The sequence below is a fragment of the Amblyraja radiata genome, chromosome 12 (assembly GCF_010909765.2).
Source record: "Amblyraja radiata isolate CabotCenter1 chromosome 12, sAmbRad1.1.pri, whole genome shotgun sequence".
NCBI classification, from domain to species: domain Eukaryota; kingdom Metazoa; phylum Chordata; class Chondrichthyes; order Rajiformes; family Rajidae; genus Amblyraja; species Amblyraja radiata.
The window spans coordinates 978,743-997,486 of record NC_045967.1 but is presented as its reverse complement, the minus strand read 5'-3'; the positions used below and the strand labels follow the sequence as shown (position 1 = coordinate 997,486).

General features: G+C 44.8%; 1 long non-coding RNA gene across 1 annotated transcript; it reads left to right on the top strand.

The window, feature by feature from the left end:
* The first annotated feature begins 204 nt into the window (after nt 1–204).
* LOC116979361 lies at nt 205–18,236 on the top strand. The gene is made up of 3 exons (XR_004413677.1): nt 205–381; nt 5,432–5,442; nt 18,225–18,236. It is a non-coding gene; the product is annotated as an uncharacterized LOC116979361 (long non-coding RNA).
* The last annotated feature ends 508 nt before the right edge of the window (nt 18,237–18,744 follow it).

The following is an 18,744-nucleotide window of genomic DNA, read 5'->3' as shown; positions in this document are numbered from 1 at the left end:
GGCACGGTCGCCCCTGAGCTTATGCCTAGACCGCGGGATGTTCAGTAACCCCAAGTCGGCTGATCTGAGGTACCTGGAGGTGGTGTGGTGGGTAAGCAGACTTTTGATGTAGGTGGGGGCAAGCCCGTTAAGGGCTTTGTAGACATAAAGGAGGATCTTGAAATTTATTCGAAACCGCACAGGGAGCCAGTGGAGAGAGGCCAGGATCGGGGTGATGTGGTCCCTTTTTCGGGTGCCCGTCAGGAGTCTCGCTGCGGCGTTTTGGACCAGTTGCAGGCGGGACAGGGAAGATTGGCTGATGCCAGTGTAGAGGGAGCTGCAGTAATCTAGGTGGGAGGCGATAAATGTGTGCATGATCTTTTTGAGGCCATCAAACTGGAGGTGGAATTCAAGTTCAAGTTCAAGTTCAAGTGAGTTTATTGTCATGTGTCCCTGTATAGGACAATGAAATTCTTGCTTTGCTTCAGCACACAGAACATAGTAGGCATTTACTACAAAACAGATCAGTGTGTCCATATACCATAATATAAATATATACACACATGAATAAATAAACTGATAAAGTGCAAATAACAGATAATGGGTTATTAATAATCAGAGTTTTGTCCGAGCCAGGTTTAATAGCCTGATGGCTGTGGGGAAGTAGCTATTCCTGAACCTGGTTGTTGCAGTCTTCAGGCTCCTGTACCTTCTACCTGAAGGTAGCAGGGAGATGAGTGTGTGGCCAGGATGGTGTGGGTCTTTGATGATACTGCCAGCCTTTTTGAGGCAGCGACTGCGATAAATCCCCTCGATGGAAGGAAGATCAGAGCCGATGATGGACTGGGCAGTGTTTACTACTTTTTGTAGTCTTTTCCTCTCCAGGGCATTCAAGTTGCTGAACCAAGCCACGATGCAACCGGTCAGCATGCTCTCTACTGTGCACCTGTAGAAGTTAGAGAGAGTCTTCCTTGACAAACCGACTCTCCGTTATCTTCTCAGGAAGTAGAGACGCTGATGAGCTTTCTTGATAATTGCATCAGTGTTCTCGGACCAGGAAAGATCTTCAGAGATGTGCACGCCCAGGAATTTGAAGCTCTTGACCATTTCAACCATCGACCCGTTGATATAAATGGGGCTGTGGGTCCCCCTCCTACTCCTTCCAAAGTCCACAATCAGTTCCTTGGTTTTGCTGGTGTTGAGGGCCAGGTTATTGCGCTGGCACCATATGGACAGTTGCTCGATCTCTCTTCTATACTCTGACTCATCCCCATCAGTGATACGTCCCACAACAGTGGTGTCGTCAGCGAACTTGATGATGGAGTTCGCACTGTGACTGGCTACGCAGTCATGAGTATAGAGTGAGTACAGCAGGGGGCTGAGCACGCAGCCTTGAGGTGCTCCCGTACTGATTGTTATCGAGGCTGACACATTTCCACCAATACGAACAGACTTCAGGTAGAAGGTACAGGAGCCTGAAGACTGCAACAACCAGGTTCAGGAATAGCTACTTCCCCACAGCCATCAGGCTATTAAACCTGGCTCGGACAAAACTCTGAACATTAATAACCCATTATCTGTCATTTTGCACTTTATCAGTTTATTTATTCATGTGTTTTGTAGTCAATGCCTATTATGTGCTGTGTGCTGAAGCAAAGCAAGAGTTTCATTGTCCTATACAGGGACACATGACAATAAACTTGAACTTGAACTTGAACCTGAAGTTGACTGTGGTCTGTGAACGAGGAAGTCGAGGATACAATTGCAGAGGGATGCGCAGAGACCTAGTTCTGCGAGTTTGGTAACCAGCTTGGAGGGGATGATTGTGTTAAATGCCGAGCTGTAATCGATGCATAACAGCCTGACATATGAGTTTTTGTTGTCCAAGTGATCCAGAGCGGAGTGGAGAGCCAGCGAGATCGCATCCACCGTTAATCTGTTGTGGCGGTAAGCGAACTGCAGTGGGTCAGTGCCACTGGTTGATAGTCATTGAGGCACGTCACCTTGATATTCCTATACAAATTCCATCTCCAAATTTAATTAAATATGCCTTTTCCGTTCCTCTTGGCAGAAAGCTTGTGGCCAACAGCAAACAGAAGAGCTACCTTGGGCAAGATGGAGCTGGGGAAGAATGGCAGAACGCCTGTGGTGAGAGGTGGCCGGGATGGAGTGCAGTTTAACAATAAGGAGGGTTGCAGCTTCATTCGAGGACATTGTGACCTTAAGAGTGGGTGGGATGGAAGTGGATGGACACTATTGCTAAGGTAAAGTTGGGGTGTAATTGTCTCAAGTTGGGAGCATCGACTATGGGTTATTGGTTGCAAATTCAGTTGGGATGGGGTATGGATACACAGCAAGGGGGTGGCATGGGACCAAGTGAGAGATACATCTCTAAAAGGGCCATAGGATTATAGGATTGATCCATACACTGGACTCCAGGAGCACAGAACAGGTTACGTTACCCATCTGATTTGTGCAGCAGGATGCTGCCTGGATTTGAGGCATAAGGAGAGGTTGGACAAACTTGGATTGTTTTCCCTGGAGGTGTTGAGGGGAGACCTGATGGAAGTTTATCAATTAATGAGAGACTGGAAACCATTGTGGGGGGATGTTTTTATGTTAAAGATTCTTATTGTTCCGTTTCCAAGATGGCTGCCGGAAGGGAGAGTGAACGCTGGCGCGATTAGCTGCTGCTGCTCTCTCTTTGAATTGTGTCTTGTTGATGTCTTTCCTATTTTTATTTTTTATTTTTTTGTTGTTATTTTTTTTGTTTTGTTTCATTCCGCTTACATGTTTTGTAATCTGTTTACTAAATTTTGTAAGGTGTCCTTGAGAGTCCTTGAAAGGCGCCCATAAGTATAATGTATTATTATTATTATTATTATAGGCATGGATACAATCAACTGTCAGATCCTTTTACCCAAGTGTCAAAGACTGGAGGGCATAGCTTTAAAGTGAAAGGTGAAAAGTTTAAAGGAGATGTGTGGGGGCAGGTTATTCATGGAGAGAGAGAGTGGTGGGTGCCTGGAATGCACTGGTGGGGAAGATACAATAGTGACAAGCAAGCTTTTAGATAGGCGCATGGATATGCAAGGAGTTGAGGCATATTTAGACTTTATACTTTGAAGATAGCGAGGAAACAGGCCCTTCGGCCCACCGAGTATATGCCAACCAGCAATTACCCCATACACTAGCACTATCCTACACACTAGGAACAATTTACAATTTTTACCAAAGCCAATTATCCTACGAACCTGTACATCTTCAGAGTGTGGGAGGAAACTGTAACTCCCCGAAGGAAACCCACATGTTCACAGGGAGAACTTACAAACTCCGTACAGACAACACCCATTGTCCGTATTGAATCTGGGTCTCTGGCATGGTAAGGCAGCAACTCTACTTCTGTGCCACTGTACCGCATATTGATCAGGTCCAGGCAGAAGAGATTAGTTTAACTTTGCATCAGGATGCCATGGACATTGTGGGCTCTAGGACCTGTTACTGTTCTATGTTCTATGTATAGAAATGGAATTTGCACAGGTATGACAAACCATGTTTGACACCAAATCCAACAGCATTGAGCTAAGATGGGTACCACCATATTCAACAAAAAGTATTTTCACTGTTCCTCAGTACACGTGACAGTAAACTAACTAAACTAACTAATCTGGCAAACTAACTTATGAGAACAACATAGCAAGTGAACTCTGGGGTTCTTGATTAAACTCTTTCATTTCATCCACAGAAATGTCACGCTATGCCAAAGAATTTCCATGCCACAATCTTTCATAACGTCCTTGCTTCATATTTTGATCTAACCTTGTCCATTCACCACTCCAGCTCAATGGATATCAAATTTGTTTTAAAACAAAGTTCACCTTCAACTTGACTAAAAGCTTGAACAAAGTCCAAGTAAGCTGCGGAGTAAACTTTATTACTTACTTTCAGTGTGACGTCCACAGAAGAGTCAGGAATATTTCCTGGACAGGTCCTTCTCCTTTTCCGTCTCTCTTGGCTGCACATTTTAAATTATTGTTATGCAGATGTTCCACCAAGCCGCTCCCTCGAAGTTTTCATCATCGAAGCAAGTGATGCAGTAAATAACGGAGATTTGAAATCCATCTCAACAAAGTAACCATGAGAAATTTGCTGTACGAACCATATCTGTGATCAAACCAAAGTCTTGGATCAGTAGTCTGCGCTCTATCAGTGCTCACTGCAGCTCACCATTCTACTTCTTAAATGTATCAGGTGTGCGTTCATGGACTTGCAGGATAATACATAGCAGAGGGATCCCACTTGGTCCGTCGGGTCTGGGCTGCTGTGTTTGAAGTATACCTGTAATCCAGTTGATTCCTCCTCACAAACTCTTTCTCGCTGTCTTGAAGTGATTTTCAATTCCTCTCTGAAAGCAATTTAGGAATGTTCTTCCACCAGCCTTTCAGGAAGTGCATTACAAATCCAAAATACTCACTACATGATTTTTTCTCTCCAAATACTGCCTTTGGCATACTCTATCTGCCAATTTTCTTTGTTGCTTTGGAAAATACATATCTTTATTTACTTATTTTAGATCTTTTCATGATTTAAAATATCTCTATAAATCTCTTAATCGTTTCTGCTCTAAGAGGCCCTGACCCAGCTTTTCCAGACCATCAGTAATCCCTTATCCCTGGAACCATTCAAGTAAATCGCTTCTGTAACATCTCCAAAACTGCACAACCCTCTGAAACTGTGTTGCTTAGATTGGACACAATGCTCTAAGTGAGGCCAAATTATTGTCTTATGTCAGCTTGGCACAACTCCTTTGCTTTTATATTCTATGGCTCTATTTATAAAGCCAATGGCACCGTGTAATTATTTATTAACTGTTTGTAAACCTCAGCGGCCACCTTCAAAAGATTGTCGATAAATAGGCTTTACTTCACGCCAATGCTCACAACCTCACACTTTCCAATCAAAATGTATTACTACATTATATTATATTGAGTTTCAGCTGCCATCTACCTACTCTAGCATCCTGTCTATGTCATATTGAAAACTGTTAATGTAATTCTTAGTGTCCACTGCAATTTAAAGTTTCTGAAGTCTTCCCTGTAAAGTACAATGTATTAATGTCATGAGCAGCTGTGGGTGAATCTGAGCAGCTCTATTATATACCTTCCTTCGTCTGAAAAAACAAAGACCAGAACGCTTTAGGTCAAGGTTTATTATTGTCAGGTGAAGCAAGAGATACGACTGATTGGCTCTAGCCCAAGTGGGAGGAGAGAAGTGAGTCAGAGGGGTGAAAACAGTTGAAAAGTAGAGGCCAAGGACAGGCAGACTTTACTCAGAACTGCTGTAGTTTGGGAGCAACAGCAGCAGGAGGTTAGCAAGCGATACGACTGATTGGCTCTAGCCCAAGTGGGAGGAGAGAAGTGAGTCAGTGCTGGGAAAACAGTTGAAAACTGAGGAATTTGGTTTGTAAATTGGTAAATCAGGTAACTTATCAGTCAATTTAAGCAAGACTGCTCTTGGGGAGCGGCAGTGAGGGAAGTGCCCTGTGAGAAAAGTGCGAGTCTTTGGCTCGAGAGTCTTCGGCGAGGAGGCTGCTGAGGAGAGGAGACCACGCAATACGCTTGAGAGGTAGAGACGAAAGAAGGAGATGTCAGGCAAGCTGATTCAGTGTGATGCTTGCAGTATGTGGGAGGTCAAGGACACCGCTGGTGCCTCTGGCTGCTACAAATGCGAGAAGTGCATCCAGGTAGAGCTCCTGAAGGGCCGTGTTGGGGAACTGGAGAAGCAAGTGGATGACCTCCGGTTCGTCCGAGAGAAGGAGTCGTTCCTCGACAAGTCCTACAGTACGATTGTTACACCTAAGGTACTGGAAGAGAGAAGGTGGGAGACAGTGAGAAAGGGAGGGAAGCATGGAATGCCAACGTCCCTGGGTGTTGTACCTCTTGTGAACAGGTTCACCCACTTAGAAGCTGTCGGGACAGAAGACGTTTATACACTGAGCGGCGGACTGGCTTGTGATGCGAATAGGGTTGTTGAGCCAGAACCAAAAAGGCCTAAGGCAGGCAACGCCATTGTAGTGGGAGACTCCATTGTGAGAGGTACGGACAGGGGTTTCTGCGGCAACAGACGGGATGCGAGGATGGTGTGCTGCCTTCCTGGTGCCAGGATCCAGGATGTCACGGACAGAGTGCAGAAAATCCTCAAGGGCGAAGGTGAACATCCGGAAGTGGTAGTGCATGTCGGCACAAACGATGTCGGAAAGAAGGGGATGAATATTCTGCAGCGTGACTTTAGAGAGCTCGGAAAAATGCTGAAAAGCAGGACCTCCAGGGTTGTTATCTCCGGTTTGCTTCCAGTTCCTCGTGCTGGCGAGAGCAGGAACAGGGAGATACGGGACCTGAACGTGTGGCTGAGGAACTGGTGCACGGGGCAGGGATTTAGATTCTTAGATCACTGGGATCTCTTTTGGGGTAAGGGGGAACTGTACAAAAGGGACGGATTGCATCTTAACAGGTGTGGGACCAGCATTCTGGCAGGCAGGTTTGCCACTGCTACACGGGTGGTTTTAAACTGATTAAGGGGGGTGGGATGTCGAATGGGATAGTGGAGGATGGAGTTAAAGGGAAAGGGTTTCTTAAATGTGTGAGCGTAGAGACAGAGGGGTGTAAAATGAGGGTAGAAGCAATAGGTAGCAAGGTGAAAAGTAAAAGTGGCAGGCAGATAAAACCAGGGCAAAAATCAAAAAGGGCCACTTTTCAACATAATTGTATAAGGGGTAAGAGTGTTGTAAAAACAAGCCTGAAGGCTTTGTGTCTCAATGCAAGGAGCATTCGTAATAAGGTGGATGAGTTGAATGTGCAGATAGCTATTAATGACTATGATATAGTTGGGATCACGGAGACATGGCTCTAGGGTGACCAAGGCTGGGAGCTGAACATCCAGGGATATTCAATATTCAGGAGGGATAGAGAGAAAGGAAAAGGAGGTGGGGTAGCGTTGCTGATTAGAGAGGAGATTAACGCAATGAAAAGGAAGGACATTAGTTTGGAGGATGTGGAATCGGTATGGGTAGAGCTGCGAAACACTAAGGGGCAGAAAACGCTGGTGGGTGTTGTGTACAGGCCACCTAACAGTAGTAGTGAAGTTGGAGATGGTATCAAACAGGAAATTAGAAATGCGTGCGACAAAGGCAAAACAGTTATAATGGGTGACTTCAATCTACATATAGATTGGGTGAATCAAATTGGCAGGGGTGCTGAGGAAGAGGATTTCTTGGAATGTATGCGGGATAGTTATCTAAATCAACATGTAGAGGAACCAACGAGAGAGCAGGCTATTCTAGACTGGGTATTGAGTAATGAGGAAGGGTTAGTTAGCAGTCTTGTTGTACGTGCCCCCTTGGGCAAGAGTGACCATAATATGGTTGAGTTCTTCATTAGGATGGAGAGTGACATTGTTAATTCAGAAACAACTGGTTCTGAACTTAAAGAAAGGTAACTTTGAGGGTATGAGACTGTGAATTGGCCAAATTAATTCTAAAAGGGTTGACTGTGGATATGCAATGGAAGACATTTAAAGACTGCATGGATGAACTACAAAAATTGTTCATCCCAGTTTGGCAAAAGAATAAATTCAGGGAAGGTAGTGCATCCGTGGATAACAAGGGAAATCAGGGATAGTATCAAAGCGAAGGATGATGCGTACAAATTAGCCAGAAAAAGCAGCATACCGGAGGACTGGGAGAAATTCAGAGACCAGCAGAGGAGGACAAAGGGCTTAATTAGGAAAGGAAAAATAGATTATGAAAGAAAACTGGCAGGGAACATAAAAACTGACTGCAAAAGTTTTTATAGATATGTGAAAAGAAAGAGATTAGTTAAAACAAATGTAGGTCCCTTGCAGTCAGAAACAGGTGAGTTGATCATGGGGAACAAGGATATGGTGGATCAATTGAATAACTACTTTGGTTCCGTCTTCACTAAGGAAGACATAAATAATCTGCCGGAAATAGCAGGGGTCAAAGGAGTTGGAGGAATTGAGTGAAATCCAGGTTAGCCGGAAGTGGTGTTGGGTAAATTGAATGGATTAAAGGCCGATAAATCCCCAGGGCCAGATAGGCTGCATCCCAGAGTACTTAAGGAAGTAGCTCCAGAAATAGTGGATGCATTAGTAATAATCTTTCAAAACTCTTTAGATTCTGGAGTAGTTGCTGAGGATTGGCGGGTAGCAAACGTAACCCCACTTTTTAAGAAGGGAGGGAGAGAGAAAACGGGGAATTACAGACCAGTTAGTCTAACATCGGTAGTGGGGAAACTGCTAGAGTCAGTTATTAAAGATGGGATAGCAGCACATTTGGAAAGTGGTGAAATCATTGGACAAAGTCAGCATGGATTTACAAAAAGTAAATCATGTCTGACGAATCTTATAGAATTTTTCGAGGATGTAACTAGTAGCGTGGATAGGGGAGAACCAGTGGATGTGGTGTATCTGGACTTCCAGAAGGCTTTCGACAAGGTCCCACATAAGAGATTAGTATACAAACTTAAAGCACACGGCATTGGGGGTTCAGTATTGATGTGGATAGAGAACTGGCTGGCAAACAGGAAGCAAAGAGTAGGAGTAAACGGGTCCTTTTCACAATGGCAGGCAGTGACTAGTGAGGTACCGCAAGGCTCAGTGCTGGGACCCCAGCTATTTACAATATATATTAATGATCTGGATGAGGGAATTGAAGGCAATATCTCCAAGTTTGCGGATGACACTAAGCTGGGGGGCAGTGTTAGCTGTGAGGAGGATGCTAGGAGACTGCAAGGCTGGGTGAGTGGGCAAATGTTTGGCAGATGCAGTATAATGTGGATAAATGTGAGGTTATCCATTTTTGTGGCAAAAAGAGGAAAGCAGACTTATCTAAATGATGGTCGACTAGGAAAAGGGGAGATGCAGCGAGACCTGGGTGTCATGGTACACCAGTCATTGAAAGTAGGCATGCAGGTGCAGCAGGCAGTGAAGAAAGCGAATGGTATGTTAGCTTTCATAGCAAAAGGATTTGAGTATAGGAGCAGGGAGGTTCTACTGCAGTTGTAAAGGGCCTTGGTGAGACCACACCTGGAGTATTGCGTACAGTTTTGGTCTCCAAATCTGAGGAAGGACATTATTGCCATAGAGGGAGTGCAGAGAAGGTTCACCAGACTGATTGCTGGGATGTCAGGACTGTCTTATGAAGAAAGACTGGATAGACTTGGTTTATACTCTCTAGAATTTAGGAGATTGAGAGGGGATCTTATAGAAACTTACAAAATTCTTAAGGGGTTGGACAGGCTAGATGCAGGAAGATTGCTCCCGATGTTGGGGAAGTCCAGGACAAGGGGTCACAGCTTAAGGATAAGGGGGAAATCCTTTAAAACCGAGATGAGAAGAACTTTTTTCACACAGAGAGTGGTGAATTTCTGGAACTCTCTGCCACAGAGGGTAGTCGAGGCCAGTTCATTGGCTATATTTAAGAGGGAGTTAGATGTGGCCCTTGTGGCTAAAGGGATCAGGGGGTATGGAGAGAAGGCAGGTACGGGATACTGAGTTGGATGATCAGCCATGATCATATTGAATGGCGGTGCAGGCTCGAAGGGCCGAATGGCCTACTCCTGCACCTAATTTCTATGTTTCTATGTTTAGACAACTGAGGCCGTTATTATTCTTTTCAGTAAAAACCCGTGGCTCGGCATTCCTAAGTTCTACAGTAGAAGTCAGTAGTGACACGTATCTTCAGATTTTCTAAGGTGAAATTGAAGGTTAATAAAAATATTGCCGATCACAGTTTTCAGAACTGGAGCTCCACTCAGCAGTAGAGCAGGTGATGGGACATTCACCCCTTACTTGCATGCACTACATTTCCAGTCTCACACACACACACACACACACAGCACAGAATCAGGCCCTTTAGACAACTGTCCAGGCTGACCATAAAGCAGCCATTCACCCTACCCAATCCCATGTTATTCTCCTCACATCCTGATCAACTTGACCTATTTTCTATCACCCACCTACACAATTTATATTGAGTAACTAAACTATCAAATGCATATTCTGTGGGATGTGGGAGATAATTGGAATAGCTAAAGGCAAAACAGGCAGTCGTAGGGAAATCTTGCAAACTACACACACACACACAGCATTTGCATTGGCGCAGCATTGGGACAGCATCTCCCTTAGCTGCACCACTGTGCGAGTCCGATGTAGCATAGTTAACTTTAGTTTAGTTTAGACATACAGTGTGGAAACAGGCCCTTCAGCCCACCGAGTCCACTCCGACCATCGATCACCCGTACACACTAGTTCTATGTCCTACACACTAGCGGCAATTTGCAGAAGCCAATTAATCTGCAATCCTGAACTTCTTTGGAATGTGGGAGGAAACAGAAGCACCTGGAGAAAACCCATGTGGTTACAGGGAGAACGAGCAAACTCCGCAGTCAGGATCAGCTACAGACAGCACCCGCAGTCAGGATTGAACTGAGATCTCTGGGGCTGTGAGGCAACAACACTGCCGCTTGCACCACAGTGCCACCCATTGTTGCTCATTTATCTCCGATTCCATTGGATTCATGAGAACTGAATTTTAGAAGCAGTTGAACATATCCACATTTCTGCATCACACATTCAGTACATACAACAGAGGAAGGAATCAACCGTCGTAAACAGACACTGTTGCTGATCGGAATTCTTCAGTGTGAAGTAGTTTGTGTTGACAAGTGAAGCAGGTTGGAGATCAGTGTACTCCAGGTACACTTAATGCCAAGCTTGACAGATGTTTCTATCTTGAGAAGCTCTGAGACGGCATCTGTGCATTTCTAAACCAGAAAAATAATTCTTACGATCCCAGAAAGCAATCATTTCCTCCAATAAACTACTTATTATAATGGAATTAAAATGTCTTTCTTTTAGGTGGTCAAACACATTTATCAGGGGTGTCTCAGAGATGCCAGGCAGATGTGTGTTTGCCATATAAAACACACAGAGTACTCGTGTAACCTAGCAGGTCAGGCAGCATCTCTGGAGGAGATGGATAGGCAACATTTCAGGTCGGAACCCTTCTTCAGACTGATTGTAGTACAGGGAACAAAGCTGCAAAAGAGGTGGGGGCAGGACAAAGTCTGACTAGTGATAGGTGGATAAAAGGTGGACAAAGGCCAGAGATGAAAAAGGGACAAATGCGGGTGAGATACGTGTCTTAGAGCTGCTTGTCTAACTTCATGCTTTACATCACTTGAATCAACAATGGCAGTACTTAAATCTGAAGAATGTACATCCAGTAGTTAACGGCCAACTGTTTCTTGTTGAACAATAATTATTGTTAATTTGGCTTTTCTCATCTATGTCCTCTTTTAGTTCATCTCATCATGAGGCAGCAGAGTGGTTCAACAGTAGAGTCGCTGCCTAACAGCGCCAAAGACCTGGCTTTAATCCATATTATGGGTGCTGTCTGTATAGAGTTTATACCTCCCACACGCCAAAAACGTCCAGAAATGTATGTTAATTAGCCGCTGTAAATAGTCCCCAGTGTGTAGAATAGTACAGTGTGATTGCTGGTCAGTGTGAACGTGGTGGGCCGAATGGCCTGCTTCCCCGCTGTACCTCCGAAAAGTTAAAAAATGTCAAATTGCTTGAATGCAGGGGAGGGGACCATCTATAACATTGCAAGGAGAACACTCCACCTGAAGGTTTTTATAGCATTTCAAGGCATCATCAAAAACATCTCCAGGCTGTTTGGCAGTGAGGTAGTCAGTCACCCCAGTTAGCTCAGAGCCAGTTAGCCAAGAGCTACATTTTTTAATTAATTACTTGCTTTAGTTATTATCGCAAGGCTTATGTGTCTTAGTGGCATTGAAATAAATGAGTGACCTGGCAGCGAATACTTCTTTTGTTTAAATGTCCTCTGGTGGTATCCAAGGTGAAAATAATCTAATTCTTTATCGTTCCACACACACATGTGTATCAATTTAATGATGACACAAGCCTGTGACAGGTGGACTACAACACACTAGCAAACACATTACTGGGCTGCAATAGTATCTGCATATCAATATGGTGGCGCAGAGGTAGAGTTGCTGCCTTACAGCGCTTACAGGGCCAGGAGACCCAGGTTCGATCCTGACTACGGATGCTGGCTGTACGGAGTTTGTACGTTCTCCCCGTGACCACATGGGTTTACTCTGAGACCTCCCACACTCCAAAGACATACAGGTATGTAGGTTAATTGGCTTGGTGTAGACTCGGTGGGCCGAAGGGCCTGTTTCCGTGCTGCATCTCTAACCTAAAACTGAAACTTTAATACATGATAACACAGGAAGTAGGTTATAGAATGAGCTCTCAGTTTCACAGCAGATTAAAATGTAAAATGACTACCTAGTGACAGGAATGATCAACAACCCTGCCCAACAGGAACCCATGCCGTCCACATAATGCTGACTGGCAGATTGAGGTGGGTTACCAAATTAAAGGTGTCAAAGAGTGGCAACATTGAGCATGGAGCTCCACTTCAAGCATCTACGATCACTTATTCCCTTATTAACTATCAGATCCAGTGCTAAGGAAGTCATAAGATAATAGGGTCATATGATAATGTGATAGGCTGATCTATCTCTCCCTCCTAACCCCATTCTCCTGACCTCTCCCCATAACCTCGTCATGAGAACAAAGAACATAAAACAGTTCAGTCCGCAACATCCGTGCTGAACATGGTCATAGTTTAGAGATACAAGGCCCACCGAGTCCGCACCGATCAACGATCCCCGCACGTTAACACACATTAGGGACAATTTACACTTATACCAAACCAATTAACCTACAAACCTGTACGTCTTTAGAATGTGGGAGGAAACCGAAGATCTCGGAGAAAACCCACGCAGGTCACGCGGAGAATGTACAACCTCCGTAAAGACAGCACCCGTAGGCGGGATCGAACCCAGGTCTCTGCCGCTGCAAGGATTGTAGGAGCCACGTTACCACTGCGCCACCGTGCCACCCAAGGTTAAACTAGTTTCCTCAGTCTGCACGTGATCCATACCCCTCCATTCCCTGCATATCCATGCGCTGATCCAAAAGCCTCTTACATGCCATATCGTACCTGTCTCCACCACCACCCCAGGCAGTGCGTTCCAGTCACCCACCACTCTGTGTGTAAAACAACTGGCCTCCTTTAAATTCTGTCCCTCTCACACTAGAAGTTAAGCCCTCTAGTCTTTGACAGATCCACCCTGGGATAAAGGTTCCCACCTATCCTATCTGCACATCTCATTATTTTCTACACTTCTATTAAAGTCTCCTGCAAATCGTCGTTACTTCAATACAACTTTTAAACTTGCAGATCCGTTTAAACCCATTAAACCCGTTGCAACTGGTGCAGCTGTGAGTAAAAACAAACAAAAGTGAAGGTGCGTGGGAGGGGATGGAGGTTGCTCCAGGTGTGGATAAAATGAAGGGGATTTCATTTCCTCTCCCCATCCCCATCCATCTGCCAGCATATTTCGAGCCAATATTCATCACTTGAGAACAAACTTGAAAATCTTAGAGACAGGCTGCTGCAACAAAGATCTTTGTTTCACTACAACATGAATTCACCTGACCCTGCTGCATAACCTGAGGTTCATCCATTTATCATTATGGGTTGTACAGAATCTTCAGGCAGTGCCTGCCTTACAATCAACACTTCAAGGTGATGGATGTACAGTCTTGGCTCAATTATGCTCTGTTGACCTGGAATTCCTAGTCATAAAATGCCACCCCTTTCATCTACTGAGGCAATTTATCTCATTCATTTAGTCAGTAGTCTACATACCACCGCAAGCTAACATCACAATGGCACTGGAAGAATTATATTTGCTTGGCAGTTCCTTTAAGGCTCCGATGCCATATGCATCATCGCCGGTGACTTCTATTAAGCAAACCTCAGGAACATACTCCGCAAATACCATCAGCATGTCCCTGCCTCGGGTGGAGTGTTAACTGTTACACCGCCATCTAATACACCTACCACTCGATCCCCCACCTTCATATGGGCCAGTCTAATCATCTCTCACTGCTGCTTCTCCCGGCTTCGGAGAGATTGAAGCACGAGGTGTCAATGAGGAGTGTAACACAGCAGTGGAGTGGGGAGGTTCAGGGCACAACAGTGGAGTGGTGAGGCTCAGGGCACAGCAGTGGAGTGGGGAGGCTCAGGGCACAGCAGTGGAGTGGGGAGGCTCAGGGCACAACAGTGGAGTGGGGAGGCTCAGGGCACAACAGTGGAGTGGGGAGGCTCAGGGCACAGCAGTGGAGTGGGGAGGCTCAGGGCACAACAGTGGAGTGGGGAGGCTCAGGGCACAGCAGTGGAGTGGGGAGGCTCAGGGCACAGCAGCGGAGTGGGGAGGCTCAGGGTCTGTTCTGCTTTGATGTCTTGCATACATTTGCAGTCTTTTTATTTTCACTGTCTTGTAGAATCTGTGTAATTTATGTACAAATTATGTATAGTTTATGTATTTTTACAAGTTTACTGAGTATGTGCCTAGACTAGTATAGATGGGCATCTTGGTCAGCATAGGCAAGTTGGGCCAAAGGACCTGTTTTGGTTCTGTATAACTCTACGACTGTGATGTTTCCACAAACAAGCTTCTCACTATACCTCTCCCTCACCATATTTATGCTTATCACAAAAAACTCAACTTTATTTGGCTTGACTTGAGGACTACCTTGAGTTAATAGACTGCACCAGCTACTCCACCCAGCCTGAATGAGTTTAGTTCAGTCGGTACTGGTTTCAGCATGAAAAGCATCAGTGTCTGCATTCTGACAAAGACAAGTTCGGGTCTCACCTGACCAGGAACCTCGACCGATCAGAGAGATACACGCTACTGAAGTCCAGATCCAAGTCTATACTTGGTCTCCCGATGTAAAGATGGCTACATTGGGAACAGCGAATGCGGATGATGAGGTTAGAGGAGGAGCATGAGAATCTGTGTCTCATCTGCAAGGGTCTGCTGGGGCGAAGGTCTGAACTAAGCTACATAAGGTCACCTGCTCCTCACCATCCACTCTCTGGATGGATGTGAAGGTGGAGGCATAGGGACAGGCGTTACCTCGCCAATGGAAAGTACCTGGAGAGTGGGTGGTTCTTTCTCATGGATTGCCATGCTGTCATAGTTCGATCCTTCTTCAGCATCTCATCTGTGTCCCGTAGTTCTGCTCTCGCTCCCCATCCTCCCAGATCAAACAAGGATAGAGTGCAGCAAGTGGCGCAGTGGCAGAGTTGCTGCAGAACAACACCAGAGACTTGGGTTTGGTACTGATTATGGGGGCCTTCTGTACGTTTGTCTGTTCTCCCTGTGACCGCGCGGGTTTCCTCCAGATACTCCAGTTTAATTCCGCATTCCAAAGATGTGCAGGTTACTAGGTTATTTGGCTTCTCCAAATTGTCGCTAGTGTGTAGGATAGAACTAGCGCACTGGGATCATTGTTCAGCATAACATCAGTGTGTCGAAGGGCCCGTTTCCAAACTGTGCTTCTGAACTAAACTAAACTCACTTGGTCCTCACCATTCGCCCCAGCAGCCTCCGCATCCAATATATATTTCCTCGACCTTTCTGCCACCTTCAACGTGATCCCACCACCAGCCTCATCTTCCCAACTCCACCCCTTTCCACCTTCCACAGAGACTGCTCCCGCCGCAACTCTGTGATTCACTCATTAATCTCCACCCAAACTAGCCCCTCCCCAGACGTCCAGGTTTGGGGCTCGTTTCCCCAGCAACCGCAAGAGATGTAACCCTGGAGCAGCACCTGCGACTGTCTTCCTCTGCTCCTTGTTTGAACCTGATGGGAATGGTGGCACGATGGCACAGCGGTAGAATGGCTGCCTTACAGCGCCAGAGAACCAGGTTCGATCCCATCTGCGGGTGCTGTCTGTACGGAGTTTGTACATTCTACTCGTGACCTGTGTGTGTTTTCTCCAAGATCTTTGGTTTCCTCCCATACTACAAAGACATACAGGTTTGTGGGTTAACTGGATTGGTATGTGTAAAATTGTCCCTAGTGTGTGTAGGATAGTGTTAATGTACATGGATCGCTGGTCGGTGTGAACTCGGTGGGCCGAAGAGCCTGTGCTGTATTTCTAAACTAGACCGAAACTAAACTAAAACCACAGGTCCTATTTTATCGTACGATTCAGTGAGCAAATCACCACGGAACTACTTCAACAGGTTCTCCTCCAATTTCAATTCCTCCAAATGTTTACAGGGAATGTGAATAGATGCCCCCTGTACATATCTAGCCCACGAAGAAGGGGGAAATATAGGTTTGGGGCATGTTTGGTCAAGTTTAAGCCTGCATCCTGCTCCGTGATCCAATGTTAATAAAGCCTCGTTGTAATGTGGTGCACTATCAGTATTTCATTTAATAAGGCCAAATGTTGATACAGGAAACAAAGGTTCATATGTTCAAGTCCATTAGTTATAGAAGCAGAATTAGGCCATTCGGCCCATCTAGTCTAGTCTGCCATTCAATCATGGCTGGCCTATCTTTCCCTCTTGACTCCATTTTCCTGCCTTCTCCCCATAACTCCTGGCACCCTTACTAGTCAAGAAGTCAAGACACCTACTCAAGGTGTTACATAACTACAGATCTGGGAGAGCTAGGTGCACAGTCATGGGAGCTGAGATCTGTACCTGATTGCACTATCCTCCCTGGGACTACTGGATGCCAATACTGTGCTGGAACGCAGACACATCTCAGCTTGAACACAGATTTTATTTAAACAGTTTATCCACAAGAACAAACCAGCACCAATTTCATTCCCTTCACGATAGAGCATAAATGGAGTATTAAATTAAACAGCAACGACTGTAGCTGAAGCCTCATGAATACTTGTTGACCTATGTGTCATTAATTTGTTCAGATTTGCAACATTGCTGCTTTTTAATATATATTTTTTTTATTACTCTGCAACTTGCAATTGTCTCTGGTCATCAGAATTTGGGAATTGCATTGGCTTGAGGTAGATTATATCCTATTTCTTATATACACATAAGAATTACTTTGTGTATTAAGTCTGTAATATTGATAAATGATTAAGGATACAATAGGTCAACAAATATTCAATAGTCTTTTTCTCCTTATTCTTTCATTACCCATGAGATAGAGACCATAATAAAATAGTCCATAAAATAACCATTTTATTTCCTTCCAAACCATTGAGACATTAAACAAAGTTATTTATACATTCTCATATTATTTATCAAAGGCCCTGCTTCCAGAAGGGTTATTGATGCTTCCATTGGAGGAATGTAGGAGTATTTGAGGATTTTTTTTCTATTACATTTGAGGTAGTATTGTTCTTCCAAAGTCATTCACCAAGATTAGACGGTACAATGGCTGGTAAAGCTGTGCCTTGCAGCGCCAGAGAGCCGGGTTCGATCCAGACCACGGATGACCACGAGTTTTCACATTCTCCTTGTGACTGCGTGGGTTTCCTCTGGGCGCTCCGGTTTTCTACCACATCTCAAAGACGTATGGGTTTGTAGGTTAATTGGCCTCTGCAAATTGCCCCTAGTGTGCAGGGAGTGAATGAGAAAGTGTGATAACTTGGAAGTAGTGTGGACCGGTGATCGATGTTTAGTGCGGACTCAATAGACCGATGGGTCTGTTTCCATGCTGTATCTTTCAATCAATTAAATTCCAACCATGTTCACCTACCCCTGTAACATTGTCCGACTCTGCCCCGACCAGGCGCAATAGCTCCCATTTAGCCTTTTGCTTCCTCCAGACTCAACCATTCCATGCTCTCATCAATGCATTCAACCTCCAATTCCCCCCTCTGATTACAATACGATACGATACAACTTTATTTATCCCAGGAGGGAAATTGATCTGCCAACAGTCATAAAACACAAAATACATAAAGCATGAAATTAAAGTGACGAGTGGAAAGGATTGAGGATGTGCATCTCCTGTGGCATTCTGCACTGCATCTTAGTGGGACCAGTCTGTTGCTGAAGGTACTCCTCAGAATGAACAGTGTGTCATGGAGGGGGTGAGCTGTATTGTACAAATGCTCCGCAGTTTGAGGAGCATCCTCCCCAAGACCACCTCCCATGGATTATTTTACCACTCACTGACCATAAAGGGGAATTTACTGCAGCCGACTGATCTACCAGTATTTATTTTGGTATCGGGGGAAACTTGGGAAGAACATCGAAACTCCGCAAAGGAGGCACCCAAGAGCAGCATTTTAGCTATAGCCCCAAGGCATTCAGGCAGTCTGCCACTGTGCAACTGTTAGATGATTCGGCATCAATTTTCCATCTGAAACCACTGCAGTGAACCACACTGGGACATTTTATGAGCGCAAATTATCGTGATAGCTTTTACTTTGAACAAAGGCCATAGAAGAAAATGTAGAACACAAAGTGTTGGAGTAACTCAGTGGGTTAGGTAGTATCTCTGGAGGACATGGATAGGCGACGTTTTGGATCGGGAACCCTTCTTTGGACTGATTGTAGTCAAAGGTTTAGAAGAATATGACAAAACTCATTCGTAATTTTAAAATCTGAAAGAGACTAGAAGGGGAAAAATATAGGAGGCTTCGACAAGTCCGCAAAAACAAAATACTATGCTTCATCAAAGTCCATTTTGTTGGCAACATTTAATATAAGATCGCATATATATATATAGTCACTGAGCTATGTATATAAGAGCATATTGTCATCGAGCATGTTAGTTAGCTCTTTCATTTTAATGCACTTTA